The following is a 20,082-nucleotide window of genomic DNA, read 5'->3' on the forward strand; positions in this document are numbered from 1 at the left end:
GCTGTTCATTTCTGAATCACACTAGAAATTCGTTTGTACGTGGTCGCTGCATGGTCTTCGTATGCGATTTTGTGAAGAATAAATCGGTATGCATTTTTGTATGAAGTAATAATTCGATGGAAAATAAATAATCATAAAAAGTAATGTCCTTAAGTTAAAACGTTTTACTGGAACGCGACCAAGTTTGTGAGAAAATTAAATATGAATTTGCTAGTTGAAACTCTTATTGTTTTTTTTTTTAAACGGAAACTTACACAATGGACAATCTACGCAATGTCCACCGCGAGGAATCACACCCCGGATTTGAGCATTGTAAACCCGGAATCTCATCGCTGAACCACTGTTGGTCACTAGTTAAAATAATGAGTTATAAATGATACAAAGTACTTTTGCTGTACTGGCTTATGACTTTCTTTTCTAACCCTTTTTTGTCTGTTGGACCTAATCGAATGATTATTTCTGTTATATTACAAAAGGGGGAAAAAAATGTATTAGAAGGCAGATGCAAAGTTCTTCATGCCTTCATTTTTTTATATATAATTCGTTGTCTTTTATTTGTTTAAAAACTTTCACTATAGGTGGCTTCATAAGGACTAGCCTGATAACGTCGGAGGCGCAAGGCTGTTCCGAGATTTAACTTAAGATACAACTTCGCCCTACATAAAGCCAGTGCATGTTTGTATTACACAAATTATAGTCGCAAGTCGAGGAGTTAAAGTGCCTATGAAATTCTATGACATCACCATGATGTCACGTTGATGTCATCGTGCATAACGACGCCCATGCAGGTCAGTACTGCAATACCACAACGTGAAGCTATGTATGCCAGTGGGCGATGTAGTATGAGCGTTTTGAATCATATACAAAATGGGCACAGTATACAAAATTTGTACGAAATGGCATGTATTCTGTTTTTTATTTCTTGTATTTTGGAAAGAACGAGCCTTGAAATCGGTATGTAATTTGCTGCTGAAAACTGGTTTAACACAAATTACAAAAGTCGTAAAAGTGGCGTCATCTAGTAACGATAACTTATAATAACAGCATGAAGAGCACAATTCCGAGAATTACAAGTAAACCATTTTTATATAGATTTATTTTTGTAAATATTAAGTATATTTACACTGTATTTTTGTTGGATTTCTTTTCAATCAGTTATTTACAAATAATTTATTAAGAAACTTTATACAGGTATTTTTTACGAAAAATTAGAAGAAAAGTACTATTTGAGTAAAATGTAAGTATACTTGGCAAAGTAAATCCAATTATGTTTGTTATTTCTGCATAGGAATTATGTATTGTGTGTTAAGTATGCGTCTAGTAATGTTGGAAGCACAAGGCTATAGCGAGTAACTCGAGAAACAACTCCGCCCTACAAAAATCCAGTTTATTATCCTTGTCTATGTACTAGTGAAAGTATTTTATTAAACTTAATATCCAAGTTGGAAGATGTAACACCGAACTAGAGAAACACGAGGCTTAAGAAAATGTGTTAGCATAAAACTTAGAATGTACAAGTATGCGCTTAGAAAGTTTGTGAGGGTAAGAAATAAGTCAGAAGAAGTATATCCTTGGATATGGAACACCTATATAGGAAAATGTAGTCTTGAGAGTAAGTTGTAGCTTGTATAGTTTCCCAGTTATAAGAAAATAAGTTTTTCTGTATCGTGTATAATTGACGTATAAGAACTTGAATGAATTTCATTCACCATGTAGATCGTTGATAAAAGTTTTCCTCATGTTCAGTATTCCTATCCAAATGTTACATTAAAGCTTCTTCAATTACGTTTGTGAAATACCGTTTTGATGCCAGGGCTATAAGACATAATGGGAAAAGGGAAAAAAAATCATTAAGAACTTTTTAAGGCAAAGTTTCCCTTTTCCTTACACAAATTATGGTTATTCATGTTTTATTACATTTTAATTATTTAAAATCAAAACATTTTGAGGCAAAGCTTAATTTTTCTTATCCGTGAATTTTAATTATTCTTGTTTAACGTTTTAGTCGTGACATTTAAAGCAGTTTTCAAGTAAAAACTTTTGAAGAATAAGAGGAATGTGAACTTTGGCTTTACTCAGTATTCTACTCTTCTCAGTCTTTCCTGCAATTCATTTTTATTTTATTTTTGTCAGCATCAAAGGAAATATTCAGGCATAGTCACAAACACACACCCACACAATGACCCCAAAACGTACTAGATACAGCAGGCAAGCAGTTTGTAATGAGTATACTTATATTTTGTGCAAAAATGAAATGCACTTGCGATAGAAATCCCCCTTTTTTGTAATTTTGCAGATTTCAACTTGCTAGTGACTCTGTATAAATCATTTTTAGAACAAATAAAGGTTTTTCTGTTCATTGAGATGTAATTCCATGTCAGTCATAATTATAATGAAACAATAATGGGTACTTATAAATGTCTATGTACGTTTATTCAATGTTGTATTTCTATAGTAAGTGGTTTTTTTAATGGAGATTGCAAACTACTTGCCAAATAATTTTACTCGTATAGGCTAAGAAAAACTCTCAAGAGAAATGACACTAAGGATTGGCTACATATTTTCTGTGATTTGAAATTTTTGACACCTTTCATCTTAAAAGTGTGGTATTCCTAAGTAAAGAATTACAGACAGGTGAATTACAACTGTAGTCACCAAAGGCTAGCTGGGTAGTGCTAGAAACTTGCTTGGGTCTAGTTGGAGGTACCAGAGACTTGATGAGGTCTGGTTAGCAGGTAAGCACTTAACTTTTGAACTACAATGGCTGAAATTGAACAGTTTACAGTCTGGTTGAGAAACAACAAAAAGAACTAACTGTATTCTACAGTATAGAATTAATATATATCAGAATTCTATGGTATTTCAACTAATTCTCTCATGTTTTCATTTCTTAGTTATACTAATAGTTTAAATGATAATTTTACACCGTAGCACTTGTTACAAAGGCTAGAGCAGGATTGAGAACTCTGTTGTATGAAATTTATAATAAAATAGATACAATATCCAAGATACACAAATAAACATAGAAAGAAGGAAATATACTTCCCTAGTTTCCACCAAATAGTAATGGTATTACAGTATAAGATATGAAATTAATAACCCTCCGGGAAAGAGTTTAAGCTCTACATATAGGTAAATGCTAGTAGGATTTGGTAATTTAATATGGATACAAAAGTTACGTGTGGTAAAATGATGATAAGTGACAACAAGTGTATAATATAGACATAAAAAATCTTAAGCTTATTATGCATAGGAATAAATCAGATAAGATTAAAATGCATAATGATACTGATGTAAAAATAATGAAAGCCGAACAAAGTGAGAAGTAATAGCAACTTAAGACACATTACAGTGGTCAACTGATGCTAACTCTCAGAAATCAAAAGTGACACATTTTTACTGACCAAAATTCCTGACAAGACTGACCCAAAATGCACACAGATTTAACCAGTATAACTACAAGTACAACTACGAATCAGTTTAGATTAACTAGCACTTACACTAATACACTTGTGAGGGATGAACTTGAAAAGGTAAACACTGCTCCACACAAATGTCCAAGTTAATTTAAGATAGTGCTTGATTGGTATCCACTATAAAACCTAAAGGTTTTTGTAATTCTATAACAGCTGTACATGTTCTCACATGAACAAGTACTTAAAAATTAAACTTTTATATGCACAGCTGTATATGTCAATTATGAGGTAGGGAAATGAGGAAATCAGAATTAGCTCAGGCATTTGCAAAATACAAAATATGTGTGCAGTAAGAAAACTTGCTGACACAGCTGATTACTTGACATAATAGCATTGGGTACACTACCATGAAACCATCTAGAACATAAAGTCATAACACTTCCAGTGCAATAGTAAACTAAGTGATTCTGAAAAACTTGAATTTTTGTTAACATTGTAAGTGTTCATGAACTTTTCTCACTGCCAAAGATTCTTTTTTATATGTCAAAGATATTCATCCCATCTCATATGAATTCACTCTTATACCTCCTTTTGTTTTCTCTTTGCCGCCACTTTCTTCCTGTATTTGGCAACTATATACCACCATTTTGAGGCTATTTTAATCAACTGGCTCTTATTCTGTATTATACACATAATACTTTTACCATGAAATTCTGTTTAATAGTTCGGAAAGTAAATGCTCTGTATCACCTAGTAAACATGAATTTCTCAGGTGGATTTCATGTTTTTTCAATCATGCTACACCACGGAATTTGATCTGAGCTAGTGGCATGTACTTATTCTCAGCCATAACATGCTGGAAGTCTGTGATATTGTCAAAACCATTTTTTTGAACAATCTAGCTGATCAGGGATTGGCTCTTTCTTTACCTTTTTGTAAACAGCCAGAAAAAATATTTGGAACTTAAACTTTGATCTCATTACTGTCCAATTTTCTAGCTCTATCTCCCTCAGCAGTTTGGCCTAGTTTACAATTTCAGCTTATGGATGTGTTGAACAGACCTTTACATAGCACATGGCCATTGAAGTTTTTGTTTCAACAGACTTATTTGTCAGCAGGTGAGATATGGCCTATTTCATCCAATTCTAAAAGGCTGATACAGTTGTTGAATACCATAGACATAGATAGTTTCCACAACTTAACTATTTCTCCTTCACTATGTTATCATAAACTATTTTCTGAAGTATGAGTGTGTTTTCATTCCACTGAGTACATTTTTATATCCATCAACAATGATGGTTCATGAACCTCAACATATTCAGGGATATCCACAGTTAGTGAAGAAAATTATTAAGATCTGAAGGAAATGTAACTTCTCTTACAAATATATATAACTTTAGAGAATAACTTGTAGATGTACTCTGTTGCCCTATATGTTATAGATGATCATCCCAACTAGTCCTGTCTGAACTAACAACTTTTACAAGCTTCTGCTTGGCAATTTGTGCCTCAGATGTACTGTAGATATGTATGTGTTTGCAGATTTGATGCATTTGAAGTAATACTAGCTATAACACCAGTTTTCGTTGAGTCTCCTCCACAAACTATTCTAGCTGGTAACTTCATAACTATCTGTCCAAAGTTTCCCACCATTACCAGAACATATTCTTATCTTGGAAATATTACAGTGTGACCAAGTTATCTTGGGTTTGATAGAAAACAGTTTATTTATGCATAGCATAGATTCCTGCATAAGCAGTTGGTATCACATGAGGTTGCATTTTCAGTTTACCTTACAACACTGCATGTATATTACAAGGCATAGTGATATCCTTTAATTGCAATTCTCTGTTTGTGAGCTTTACATGATTTCTTTGTCACTACGTTGTAGCTTTTCTGTTATCTAGACTAAGCTTGCAGATATCTTATGAAATAAGCTTATTCCCTAAGATGCCTATGTTCGAGCCAAGAATTGCTATGACTAAATTTATTTTCTGAAAGATAACATCAATAATAAAAATGAATTGAGTTTTGCTGTTCCCTTTAAGCTTATCTTCATTGACCAAAATGAAGTCATTACTTAGTGGCCTGTGTGATGGCTTTACTAGAAGTGACTGAAACATTGCAAGGCCAATCAAAATTCTCTCAGCTTTATTGTCCACAATAACATATATGTATGACCAAAGGTACATACCAAACCACACTCAAACTAGCTTGTACTGAACAAACAACATTATGTTATAATGCAGTGATAACTGCACCTTTCCACACTGAGGCCAGCTAGTTTAATTTAGTTGATGCCACATATCCTGTGCCTTGTCATTGATGTCCTTCCTGCTGTATGGCACTAGAGTGGGATGGAACCTGATGATTCTTATCGGGCAACTGAACAGCCACAGTTGTAACAAATACTTTACTTAACTTATAAGTGCTAACTAGGAAAATGACTTCCCATACTTGTAGTGAATTGGCGTGATAAGCTCTGGTTAGTCTTGTCTTAGGGTGGAACTCAAACTTGCAGGATCGTGGTACCTGGTGTTGATTGCAACTTAGCTGCTTCAAGTGGGAGGATACTTTATCTGAAGAACGATCACCAGCATTCTTCTTCAGCTTTTACATCTTCTGTTCCAGTTGGTGGTGATGTAGTACTGGTTAGGAGAGCTCAGCTAATGACTGTGTCTCTTCCATGTGCATTTCAATCATGCAAGGTGTATCTGGACAGGCTTACATAACAAACAAAATAGGCTATGGATCAGTGCTTTGGTCAGAGTTTAAAGACTAAGTGACCTGAGTATTTGGTGGATTGCAGGGCTGCACCTTATATAAAAAAAAAAATGATCTTCTGGACATTTCTCACTGGTTCACTGGTGTGTGGCCCCAACAACAATGCATGCTTCATCTTCCTTGTTATAAGTCCTTTTTCTGTGGGACAGAGACAGCTCTATAGTTTTCTGAAATGAGAAGAGAACAAGAACAAGAAATGATAACTTCAAGTTGCACATTTTACATATACTAAAGTCTGCATGTCACCAAGATTACTCTATCTAACTAATACTGCTAATTTTTTTTTTACACCACTGATGTTTAGAGGAAATGAAGGGATTCAGCAAGCAAGATGTAATAATAAATGCACAGCAGACACTAAAACATTTATTATACACAAACAATCAATTTTTTTTTTAGAGAAAAGCCACACTGGGCTAACTGCTGTATCCACTGTGTGGAATGGAACCCCTGATTTTAGCATTGTAAGTCCATAGACTTATCACTGTTCCACTGGAGGACCAAACAATCAGATTAAAATACGATACACTACTTACTGAAAATTGATGATAAAATGAACTAAAGTAGAAATAACCAAACCTGAACACAAAATGAAGAATAAAAATGCAGCTCAAGACACCGAAGAAAGTGGCTAACAAGTACTATTTGTATTTATTGATGGGAATTTGGGATAAGATTGAACTACAAAATCTATCAACAAAGCTACAGGTTCATATATCAACCAATCAACTCAGAATAACTGACTGTCTACCATCTTTCCTCCTACATAGGACGATTGTATGAGGGTGAACAGAACACCACAAATAACTCGAGTGATATCGAGCTAGTACTTAATTGATAGCAGCCATTAAACATTTAGGTCCTAGAATATATTTTCACCTGTCTTTAACAGCCGTATAACTTTTCTTAATACTAAAAGGAATTCAATTTCGAACGTATGCTATGAATATCGATGTAATCTAATTCCTATCACACTTATGTCCTTCAGAATGTTGGACAAAAACTGAAAAGTCCAACTAATAAGCTACTATATACTTGTTGTGGTCAACCTTTTTAACAGTCGTGTCAGTTTTAGGCTGTGAATATTAGGTAAAGTGCCACTGACCTGAAAATAAAGTACTACAAACCAAAGCCTGTAGGAACGGGGAGATAGGAGGAGGATCAAACGGTAAATTTAAGTAAAACAATGAATAATATGACATGTATTTTAATATTTCATGCGTGTGCGGAAATCCCAAATAAAATGTGTGCTATGTGGAGTAATATTGGATATTTTCTAAATGATAGGTGTGCCAAAGAATCTTCTGTCACATGTCACTCGCGGGACGCGTGCCACTGGTTGGCCATTTTTGTATTGCAGAGGTTTATGCTTTGTTTGTTTGTTTTGAATTTCGCGCAAAGTCATCTTGGATACTGCTGCTGTAACTTTACTGTAGCTGATCATGGTAGGGATGGTTCATTGATGGTGTGTGGGGAGGCAAATGCTATGATGGATACATTATAGTCTGTTGTGCAGTATACAGAGGAGACAATGACAACCATTATCAGGCCTTTTGCTGATGCCATTGGACATGATTTAACTTTTATGAACTGTAATGTTCTGATCACATCGTCACTCTACACTAACAGGAAAATATTATTTCTGATTAAGAAGTTGGCACCCAGGATCACATACAAAAGTTGTAATAGTTTTCAAACGAGACCCAAAACTCGAGCGCTTTCGAATAGTTCACCTATTCGCTTGAAGAAAAATAGTGAACTATTCAAGAGCGCTCGAGTTTTGGGTTTCGTTTCAAAACCAGGAAACTATTATGATAGCATACTGTCCTCTGACAAAACACGTTTGGGACCAGCTTAAGACGCAGATTTTGCGTTCATCTTACCAACTAGATCAGTTGGGAAACGGTTTAAAGAGGTAATGGGGACATATTTCTTGAAGGTTATACAGGGTATGTTAGATGCAGCGAAATTTTAGTGTTCGGTTGTTCGATCGAAGTTGGAAACACTCGCTATTTAAGGTGGATATAAGTATTCCGTGACTTGTAATATTTGATAACATCAAGCTATGATCTTTCTGTAGATTTGTTTGTTTAATTGTTTTAGAACAAAGCCAAATTGGGCTATCTGCTGTGTTCACTGCAAGGAATGGAACCCTGGATTTTAGCGTTATAAGTTCTTATACTTACCGCTGCCCCACCGAAGGACATTTCTTTAGATGTTCTCAAGCTAAGAATGGTGATATAATTGAGGGCGGTTGCAGAGTATTTCCATGTTCATTGCTTAATGTGCTATGTTTTAACCCTAAGAAGACAATAAATTCAAATTCTCTTAATTGTATGTGATCTATAATTTAGCTACTCATTAAATATGTGTTGGTAGTTTGTTGATTCCTAAGTTAGTTAGCCTGTTATACTAGGCCTGTTATTGCAAAACTTGTATGTTGTCAGCTTTTCACGAGCGTAAATCGTAAGATTCACTCCATAAATATTACGGATATTGCTTCGTACACATTAGTGACTGTAGAGCATCAGCCCAAACCAATGTATAGCAAATACCAATCGCTTCCAATCAGACGACCTGTATTGATTGGTTTGGTTTGTTATGAATTTCACGCAAAGCTACACGAGGGTTATCTGCGCTAGCCGTCTCTAATTTAGCAGTTTAAGACTAGAGGGAAGGCAGCTAGTCATCACCACCCACCGCCAACTTTTGGGCTACTCTTTTATTAACGAATAGTGGGATTGACTGTCACATTATAACGCACCCACGCCTGAAAAGGTGAGCATGTTTGGTGTGACGGGGAATTGAACTCGCGACTCGCAGGTTGCGAGTCGAACGCCCTATCCACCTGGCTTTGCCGAGCTGGACCTGTATTGATATCCTGGCTCCGCCATAGCTACTCCGTCCTTTTTAAGAATTTTCTGCGCACAGCACAGAAATAAAAACTAACGTAGGATAAAAGTAAGTTCATAATAAATTAGTTCATTAGGGTTTGAAAGTGGGGGGGGGGGTAATATACGTTACACATTATGACAATTATTAGAATATTATTAAACTTGCTGAGATTTATAATTATTTGAAATTAAAAAGTGTACAAATTATGCGAAGTTGTAATTTTGAAGCTGTTTAAGTTCTGTTTGTAGTCGTATTAAATGTAACTACAATTTTTAATTGTCTGACATTTTAAAATTAGAAAGATCGAAATCTGCTTTAAAGTCTGGAGATTCGCCAGCTGTAGTTGTTTCTGATTATTATTATTATAAGAAGGATCGGATGTGACATATTTATTCATCACGGCGTCTTTTATATTGAGATGTTGAAGTTATTTTCGTTTTTGTACATGTATAATACTGACGATTAAATTGAATGCACAAAGATTATAAAATGTAAAGGCAGTGCTGTGTATTTAAAGTAATTAAAACAGCTAAGTGACCTGCCTAGACTACACACGTAAGAGGCTAGGTAAGTAGATTCCTGAACGAATCTGACAGCCGTGCGGGGCATCTCAGTGACTGTGAGGCTAAACGTAAGTGGGTTAAGCTTATTCCCCAACACGTGATACCCACCAATCGCCTGTAATACAAAAGACACTTTGAATCGAATGGCGTGACAAAAAATGATAAACCGATCGACTATCTAATAAGGAACACCAGATCTAGCGACACTCTCAAAACCAGGGTATTGGGGGCAAGAATTAGAACTCAAGAGAGTGACGGTACTGGTACCCCAATTGTCTATAAACAAATGAAGACATTCACACACTAAACCTTAACACATAAACACTACTGTCTGAGTAGGGGCTCTGAGGGGTGACAGGTCCATTCCTTAAATAATTTTCTCTTTGCAATGCTTACTACAGTCTACACCCACCCCTTCGTTACAGGTATTGGTGACGTCTTCCGTATTTCCCTACTTCTAATTTCATTTCTGCATTGTGTAAAAAAAGCGTTTAAGAAGTATTTCCACGCATGCACACACGTCTGCTGCTCTTTTAATTATATAGATTCTGACACGCCTGAGAAGTGAATCAAAGTTAAATATCGTGACATAAAGTTCGAAGACGGATCACTAGGGATTGGTGATGCCATTCCTTTAAATGTGTCTGTTGACTCTAAATGCAATAGAAATACTTTTAGGATGGTTTATGTAGCTATAGGTTGTTATGTGCAGACAATACTCGGATGTGTAAAAATCTGTTTTTAATTGATAACTCTTTTGTTTGATTTTAAGTTTGCAAATCATTTTGTCGGCATCTTTGTTACTTTTTATAAGTTTACCGACAATGAAATATACAAGATAATCTTTAGTCGTGTCACTCGTGAACAGTTAAATGTAACACAAGATTTGAAACTTCGTCAGAATAATGTTTGCACGAAGATTAAGATCCCACCAAAAAACCAGTTCACTGTTTTCTAGTGTTTGGATTCAGCCGTGAAATCAGTCTTCTGTTACTACATAATATGTGAAAGGCAAGATCTAATTTCAGAATAATTTTTTACCACAATATTTGTATGAAGGTTATTACATAGAGCTTGGAGGGTAAGGTCTAACGTCAAAATCAATTCAGCATTACTACACATTGTTTGGAGTTTAATATTTGTTCTAATGATTGGTTCAGTATCATTACCGTGTACCGTGAATTATAAAATCACTTCAAGTTTAGTTAAGGTTGAGAAGTCGCCAGTTGTTCAATAGTTAGAGAGTCAAATAACTGAAATAACAGTTCTTTAATCTTACTTAGTTTCAGAGAAACATTTAAAATTATCTAAGTCACTATCTATAACCTAGAGTTTTACTAGCCTTTTTTTGTTGATTCCTTTTCATAATTAGTTTTTTCTCTGAATTTCTGATGGTTGTTTTTACTCAACAGTGATTGTCGTAATTCGTTTACTTTAAGTTAAAGATATTTTTATTTTTGGTTTTGTGCATTATATCAAAGGTAAAAAAAAAAAAAATCTGAGATGCCATGAGAGAATTATATCCGTAAAAATGCCTCAGATGAGAGCCTATTCAGTGTCTGATAAATCCACTAACTTTTTTCGAAAGTTGGTGTTCTAACGTAATGCCCCCCAGTGGCACAGCGGCGTGTCTACGGACTTACAACGCTAGAATACGGGTTTCGATACACGTGGTGGGCAGAGCACAGATAGCCCATTGTGTAGCTTTGTGCTTAATTACAAACAAACAATTCCCATATTTAGCCCCCCAGTGGCACAGCGGTATGTCTGCGGACTTACAACGCTAGAATCCGGGTTTCGATACCCGTGGTGGGCAGAGCTTTGTGTAGCTTTGTGCTTAATTACAAACAAACAAACTAACGTAATGTTGCGTTGACCTTTTCGTAATCTGTTTAGACAGCAAGGAAAACACTTTTTTGGTTTCTGTTATTCTCTTGTACTTTAAACTGTATAGTTTGAAATCGATCGTAAGGCGGGTAAATTTATAGAGTATCTTCACTATGTTTAAAGGTTAAACGTACCTGTTTATTTACCGTGCATCCAGGAATTTCTGAATGGAAGTTAATCAGATTTTTAAAATTAAAATACTTCATGGTTTACTGTATAAGCTCAAATCTGTCTTATTCTTTGAAGTAAGTATGTGAGAAGGAAAGGATAATAAATTATTCATTATGTAAATTATACTGAACACTTGTACTGAGTTAGGGCATGGGGGTACACCTACTGGGTTAAAATCCGTTAAATCGTTTGAAAATTAATTTTTATAATATTTTAATTTCATAGAAGTTAAATTATTGAATTATTCAACTCATTCATGTGATAATTGACCTCATATATGCCTGAAAAGTGCACTTGACTCTGCATTATATATATAAATACACTTGTCAAGTTAACAGACTGTTTATAGAGTGCTCTTTGATCATAAAGCATGACGCTATGAATCTTAATGAAGAAATGCTTAGATTGGATGATGTGCTAGTAATTTCAATATGTAATGTACGAAATGTAAGAGGAGCCATCCAGGATCGTAATCCGGACTGATCTCATGTGAGATCATATTAGGCACCACGTTCCTCAGGTAAGATTTAAGCTGTGTTCTTCAGGTAGAGGTAAGACAGGCGAGTAGTCTTGTACAGCAGTTATGTAAGTTTTGTTATTAATGTGTGTATGTCATGTATTTTTCATATAATGTTACATATCATACATCATGCTATTATTGCAATAAATAACTAACTTAAAATTTTTTTTTGGTGTATCACTTTACATTGTATTTGGGTATTAAAAAGTTTGTGACTTATTTTCCTAGCCAAAATTGTGACTTTATTTCCTGCCACCGAATAGGGTGTGCAGCTTGTCGTAGGTAGATGTAACATGGCATATATGTACCTAAAAATCAATGCATTGCTTGTAACAGGATCCGTTTACGATATAATATAGAACATTGATCCTTTAAACCTTAATTCATAACTTACCTAAAGTCTGGATTCCCTAATTAAGATGGCAGTAGTGGCTTCTCTAAAGTACGAGTTTAGATCTGAACATATGTTTGTCCTTTTACCTAACTATGAATTCAGGGGTAAATTGTAGCTTGCATACTTTCTATTTCATTACTCTTAAGCTTCTGCGATTATATTGCCTTCTACGTTTTGTGGTTTTAACCTTGTATTTTTAACTTGAATTCCATAATCGGTTCTAAATAACGTTGAGGGCATCGTCATAGTTAAACTTACATACTTCAGGCTAATAAAAGCAGGATTGATGATAGTCAAAATTGTGATTTACTCGTTTCTTTTACCATCCAAGTCAAAATGGTCAACTTTTGTGACATTCTTTAATGCTAAGCATAAAAAACAGAATACCATATTTTTTGCTTGATTGCTATTTTTTTTCTAAGAGCTGAATTATAGTAGTTTTCCTTTTGCAATAAACTTTTAATGAATAATCTCCATTCGTGAGAAACAGAAGAGTATACGAAGACAATTTTTGGTGAAAACATTAAACAATGCTAAATGAGGATTGGCGAACTTAATGAATTCGAATTAAGTCAACAAAGAAGATTTTGGAGTTTATTAATTCTTGTTTTAAACACAATTTATTAATACGTTGGAACACCGTGTATGACTTCAAGTAAATTGAAATTATCTGAATCTTGTTTATTGAGCCTTTAATTTGAATTATTATTACATCGATATGTGTGGCACCAAATACTGAGCATGGCTTACAAAACACGATATTTTTGATTCAAAAATAGTGAAATGTTACCTTTGTGATTAAAGGTTTTTAGGGTGTTTTATATATATTTTATATATAATTTTATGCTCTTCAGTTTTGCTATAAGATGTATATAACTTGAGGTTTGTTTGTTGTTAAGCGCAAAGCTACACAGTGGGCTATCTGTGTTGTGCATCGAAACCCGGTTTTTAGCGGTATGAGCCCGTCAGACTTATCGCTGAGCCACAAGAGGGCATAACCTGAGGAACAAAAATATTTATTTTTTAAGAAAAGTAGTAGAATAATTTGTTAACTAAAATGTTGCCAGTACATAATCTATTTTTATTCTATGTTATATTTCACGTGTTTTGTGAATTGCGCAAGTAAGCATAACACTTGGAAGAAATCAAGGGTGAATTGACTTTTTTTTAAATATTCTTGTTATCATTTATATTGGATCTCTCAACCCACAAGAATATAAGGAGTTCCGTCTCTTTGATTACCTAAACCCAATCATCAGTCTTTTTCTTTTCTTTTCTTTATTTTTTTGAAGTGGCAGGTTCATCCACCTCTATAGTGCATTAGTATAATGTTTACTAAGAAGTGTTTGCTTTCGAAATTACGACAATTGTTGTTGCTTTTGCGGGAAATCGAACTCCGGATTTACCGCTGACCCACTAGGAAATGAATTTAAGACGAATTGAGTATCTTAGTTTTTCTGAGGTTGGGTGGTTGGTTGTTAAGCACAAAACTGACAATGAGCTGTCTGTACGTTTCTCACTACCGGTATCGAAACCCGGTTTTTAGCGGGCCTTTTTTTCTGAGGAAGTTCGATATATTGACAAGAAATAAAAAAAAATTGTAAATGTAAAATGATGTAGGGATGACATTGCCAAAAAGAATGCAAACAAGAATTTAGGGATGATACACAGATCATCCCTACATAACTTTTAATATTAAAATTTAATGTTACACTGTAAAATGCACAAGTACAAAATGGTTACGAGGTCGGTCAATTAGATCGACCTCGTAGCAAGATTCTTTATTAAGTAAGAGATGTTTTGATTCAACTTGGTTTTCCTTGTACGTAAGTCCTGGGCTCTTAGTTACACCACATTGATACTTACCCTGACATGACTATGATATTATGATAAAGAAACAGCATACTAACAGACAGGAATATTTAACTTCCAACTGCAGTAATATCAAAGTCAAGTATGCATTTTACAGTGTAACATTAAATTTTAATATTGAAAGTCATGTAGGAATAATTTATGTATAGCTGTATCATCCCTATATTCTTGTTTGCATTATTTTTGGTACTGCCATCCCTACATCATTTTACATTTACAAAATGTTATTCATTACTTGTTTTGTAACGTTTTTCCCGCCTGACTGAAAGTCAGTGTATTTTATAAATGTGTGTAATACAATTTAATGTTATGTGTATTGATTTTTTTTGCTCCTTTACTTTCTACGTGTATAGAGGTTGGCTCCCTAAAAACACCAGTTGTATAGTGTACAAACATTGAATATTTTACTTGATACAGTTATCTATTGTTCATCTATTATTGGCTGGTAATTCCTGTTTCACCCTGTACTTAAACTTTTTAGAGGAACAACAGATTTCTGTAAGAAAGCTAACTTAAAGAGGTAATGGCAACATCGTTTATCTTAGAATTATGATTTTTTTAAAATTACTACTAGTCATTTCGAGTAAGCGATGACATCGTTCACTGCCCAGAAACAGATAAAGGGGATTTATATTTAAACTGACGTTAGTGATAAAGTAGTTGTAGAGTTATCGCGACTGACAATTTTTTGGGTTTGTCACTTTCTGGTTTGGTATCTTAGTGATGGTTTCTTGGTTTGTTTTTGGGCTTGTTGGGTAGAGAAACAAATGAAAGTGAGTGGCAATCATCTTTTAAAGTAAAACTCTCTGTCATTGTTGACTTTTTAGTGTGCATATTTGTATTATGCCTATTGAGTACCTTGGTCATCCCTACATGTAGAGTTTACCGACTCTATGTTAGGTCATGTAGAGGCGGAAATAGACAACTAAGGAATTTAACGCTACAAGGTTTTGATCTTTTTTAACAACAATAATAATAATATAGCGACGAAGGTACACATGCCTGCGTACTTCCTTCAAAAGCATTGGAATGGATGTGCGTAAACGAGCCTCTGAAAAGAAGAAGAATTATAAAGGGCAACTACAAAGACGAAGATGATCGTGGTATTTTTTTATAACTTTCAGGCATTTACTTTTATTTAAATAAACAGTTGGTTTTACCATTCCATATATATGTGTGTGTTCTAAGATCACAAACATTTCAAATTTAATTGAATTTGTTCATACGAAACACAAATAAGCGTTTTTATAAAAACAAACAAATAATTTATGGTGCAGGTTAAAAGTAAAAGATAAAAATATATTCCTGAAACAACAAAAATTGTCATTCATTAGTAGAGGTCTCACTAATTACTCTACGTGTATCACCACCACATGGACTAAATACTTTTTATGTTTTGAACGAGTGCTTTATATTTGTGTTGCCTTAAACGCTTGAACAAGTGCTTCAGTTAAATGAAAGAAAAGAACATTATAAGAATACCTTCTACAGATAATATCCATTTAAGAAAATAGCTATCATTTTATAAACTTCAAGGTGGTTCAACTGTAAATCTGAGGGCTTATAGCGCTAAAAATCAGGTTTCGATACCTGAGGTGGGCACAGCTCAAACAGCTTAACATCAAACAAAAATAATTGTTTTATCAAATTAAGTGTTTTTATCGTTTCTTATAATGATAGATCAACAAAATTTAGGGTCGAAGTATTTTCTCCAAAGGCGTTTCTCACCTTTACCACTAGAGAGCACTACTGTTCTAGTTTAACTTCTACTTCGTTTCTTTGCGTTGCAGATAACCTAAGAAGCCTCGAACTCCAAAACTGAAGAATCATCTTACGTCTCAAGGACGGTCTGTTTTATAGCTAGAAGATTTATTGTTAGGTAAGATTCCATTTGAAAGGTTATAACTTTTTATATTGAGAGAATTATGCATCTGAAATTTAAGAAAGATTTTTCAAATTTGTATCATGATTGCACCAGTTTTGTGTTTGTTTTGACGTTATATACAAAAATTAATTATTGTGGCAAAGGAACATCATTATTGTGTGCGTGTGTAATAAACTGTTAGACATCTGTTGTGGTTGTAAATAAATGATAATTTGTTCAGTGTCTTTGTACCTTGTACATGTTTACTCACATTAGATAGTCCGTTAGAGAGTTTCGAATACAATAATATATATACCACTCTATTTTCAAATATTCCAATTTGTGTATATATATATATATATATATATATTTGTCTATGAAACTCTGCAGTTATCAGTGTTGAGGTATATGATTTTTATTAAACAGATTTTTCATGACGTCTTGTTACAGAATTTAAAGTACATCTTATTATATTCTATGTTCCAAAGCAAAGATATCAAAATTAAAGCGCACGCGTAACAGAATGGGGTCAGAAACTATCCGATTTACCCTCAATAAATATCATTTTGACCGCTTTTCTGCGTCCTGAATTGAAGCATTGCCATTTTTCTGTTGTGAACAAAATTACACTACGTCTTTTAGATGGTTCGATACATGAAGGATTTGACATGACATTGCAAGAGCAAATTTAATTTATCTGTTATATTCTCTTTTGGCAGACCTTCATCCTGGCAACACCAAGAAGGTGATACGAATAGTCATTCTCTAATACATAACTCTACTAGTTTCCTTTCTGTAATAAGATAGAATCTAAGTTAATATGCTTGGATAATAATCAGAAAAAAAGGTATTTTTTTTCATTTTTGATATACTCCATATATATTGCGAGGAAGTGATTCCAGTTTTTTATGCATAAATGTAATGTTAGATACACTAAAAATTCGAGATTAAAGCCCATATCTGAAGATAAAGTTCAGGCTAGAGTTACCATAGAAACCAAGGTAATCCAACTTTAATAATCATGTAATGTAGTGGTTTTAGCCAAGTATATTTGAAACGTTGATAGGCTTGTTTTCTGAAATCGGGTACTAGCTTAGAGAAGAAAATGTATGTTCTATGGATGTGGTGAGTACAATATGTACTTTAAAATATCTAGTATAATGTATATCAGAAAACTGGTTCTTACTGCATGAGAACTGTAATTTAAACGAAAGATTAGAATACAACGTGATTTAGGGACTGTAAATTGTCAATATTATCATGTGGCCTTTCAGGTGTTGTCACACATTTTGTACTTTAAATAAAAGGATAATTTTGCATTTACCGCATTCCAGTGGAAATACCCAAATCGAAACGATGAGATCAGGTGGAAACCTTTAAAGAGATACACTGAAATCTCAGTGCTTAATGTGAAGTGGTTTGTAATCGCACATACTGGATGATGGTTATTATGATTAGTATGCTTATTGTAAGCATAGTTATTGAATCATTAAAGTACGTGTAGTATGCAAGGAAAATTTTACGGAAGCAAAAAAAAATAAAGTTAAGCCTAGAACCTGAAGTGGCTCATGTTTATTCTCACACAGGGATAATGTTGTTTAAAATAAACTTAGTAACTGTTATTATATGTTCATTTGAATTGATTTTAATAAAACTACACTTTGATCCTTTGACTAACATAATCAAAGCGGCTGGAGTTTTGATAATTTATTTGCTCGACCACAGAAACTTAAATTTTCCAAAAAAGAATCCACGTATGGAAATAATTGATAATTCCTCCTGTAGATGGTAAGGAGAAGTTTTTTATTAAGACGACTATTTGAATAGGTTTTAAAATGATTAAACAAATATCGTTTGTTTTCAATTGTATATAGTTAGTTTACTTTTGTCGAGAAGTTAATTAATTAATGTCTGCGATTTGAGATTTGTTTTGTTTTGAATTTTGCGCAAAGGTACACGAGGGCTATCTGCGCTAGCTGTCCCTAATTTAGCAGTTACAGACTAGAGGGAAGGTAGGTAGTCAACACCACTCGATGCCAACTTTTACGCTCTTTTATCAACGAACAGTGGGATTAGCTGTCACATTATAACACCCCCTCGGCTGAAAGGACAAGCATATTCGGTGACAGGGATTTGAACACGCGATCTTCAGGTTGCGAGTCGAGCGCCTTAGTCGCGAGATTTAGGGCTAGCGTATCCTTCCGTAAATATATTCACAACTTATACTTTGATCGCCTGTTCTAAGAATCAGCTATTATTTAAAGTTATTGTTATTTTGTGTTTACACCGAGTCACCTTAATTTTATATAATTGTAATTTAGTTGTACGCCAGTTACACCTTAACAGATTATCTTGTAACTAATAACCATACAAAGTTTTGAGAAGGGTTAATAAATTAATGAAATGGTTAAAAAATACCTTCCATGCTAGTTGTATTTCATTGATTGTTTTATCGTAAATTTATTTTACGTTTTTAGTTTCGTTTTAAAATTTTATTTGCAGAGTGAATGTTAAGGCTTGAATTTAAAATAAGTTTCCATCAGAGCTTATCTTCCATTTTGCCTTCGAACCAAGTAGCACAACGGTATGTCTGCGGACTTACAACGCCAGAAACCGGGTTTCGATACCCGTGCTGGGCAGAGCACAAATAGCCCCCCAGTGGCATAGCGGTATGTCTGCGAACTTACAACGCTAGAAACCGGGTTTCGATACCCGTGGCGGGCAGAGCACAAATAGCCCCCAGTGGCACAGTGGTATGTCTGCAGACTTACAACGCTAGAAACCGGGTTTCGATACCGGTGGTGGGCAGAGCACAAAGTGACCATATGATGAGATTCAACACGTCAAATATCGCTGTCTTATATTCTTGTTTTATAACATTTTATTGATTGAAAAGGGGCAAGGACGAAAGAGAAATATATGTACCCTACCACTGTAGGTATTCAGCTTGCTTCGTTAGAACTTGTATTGTGAAAATACATTCCAAGTAGCACTGAATGACATTACTGTCTGTAAGTCTTCAGCTTGCTTCGTTATAACATGTATTGTTAACATACATTCCAAGTAGCACTGAATGACATAACTGTAGATGGTATGGCTTAAACTACAGTTTTAATGAGGAAAAGGCCAGTCATATACTCTAGATTGATTAAGAACTGTAAGGTGTGGGTCAGTGTAAGTATGAGAACCATTTTTTGTTTAAAAGCTCCTATTATGCACTCTGTTTGGCAGGTTTAATTGAAATCCCGTAAGCATTTTTAAAACACGTGATAAGCCACATGGTGAGCATTATATTTTCATGCTCAGACGTTTAAAATATTAATCCTATTTATTGCACTTCAGTCAATCAACATAAAAGAAACAACAAAAACAAAATAAAACATACGAAACAAAATAAACACACCAATCTTAGTATACTATAGTGCTGTGGAAAGTCTTTGGCATTCGTATTCTTGCATCCCCCAAATAGGATCGAGCCTGGGATTTCGTACTCGCTTTATCAACCTAGCTAAAGGATTACTCTTAATTGCTTACGAGGATCTTCTTAACAATGCTAGCTACCATAAGTCCAAAGTTTCACGCTGTAATCCCAATTATATAATACTGGCATAAGAATTATTGAGATGAAATTAAATATTGTTTGTTTGTTGAATTCTCGCGCAAAGTTAACTGAGGTTTACTTGCGCTAGCGCCCGGCATGGCCAGGTGGATAAGGC

General features: G+C 34.4%; 1 protein-coding gene and 1 long non-coding RNA gene across 5 annotated transcripts in view; one reads left to right on the forward strand and one right to left on the reverse strand.

Annotated features, from left to right (window-relative positions):
- The window catches only part of LOC106464172 (myocyte-specific enhancer factor 2C-like), a 169,503-nt gene that overhangs the window by 33,046 nt on the left and 116,375 nt on the right, over window positions 1-20,082 (forward strand). For 3 of the 4 annotated variants that reach the window (XM_022391866.1, XM_013924293.2, XM_022391863.1), the window contains exon 2: window positions 16,293-16,381. The gene's annotated coding sequence lies outside the window, so the exon portion shown is untranslated. Of the gene's footprint in view, window positions 1-2,716; window positions 2,736-16,292; window positions 16,382-20,082 lie in introns of those variants that run through there. The other variant, XM_022391864.1, reaches the window with a different exon arrangement.
- LOC111086951 overlaps window positions 5,551-20,082 on the reverse strand; it is a 50,372-nt gene continuing 35,840 nt past the window's right edge. The window contains exon 2 of the long non-coding RNA XR_002611666.1: window positions 5,551-6,367. This is a non-coding gene — a long non-coding RNA (uncharacterized LOC111086951). The remainder of the gene's footprint in view (window positions 6,368-20,082) is intronic.

This window comes from Limulus polyphemus, unplaced genomic scaffold (genome assembly GCF_000517525.1).
Source record: "Limulus polyphemus unplaced genomic scaffold, Limulus_polyphemus-2.1.2 Scaffold1578, whole genome shotgun sequence".
Taxonomy (NCBI): Eukaryota; Metazoa; Arthropoda; class Merostomata; order Xiphosura; family Limulidae; genus Limulus; species Limulus polyphemus.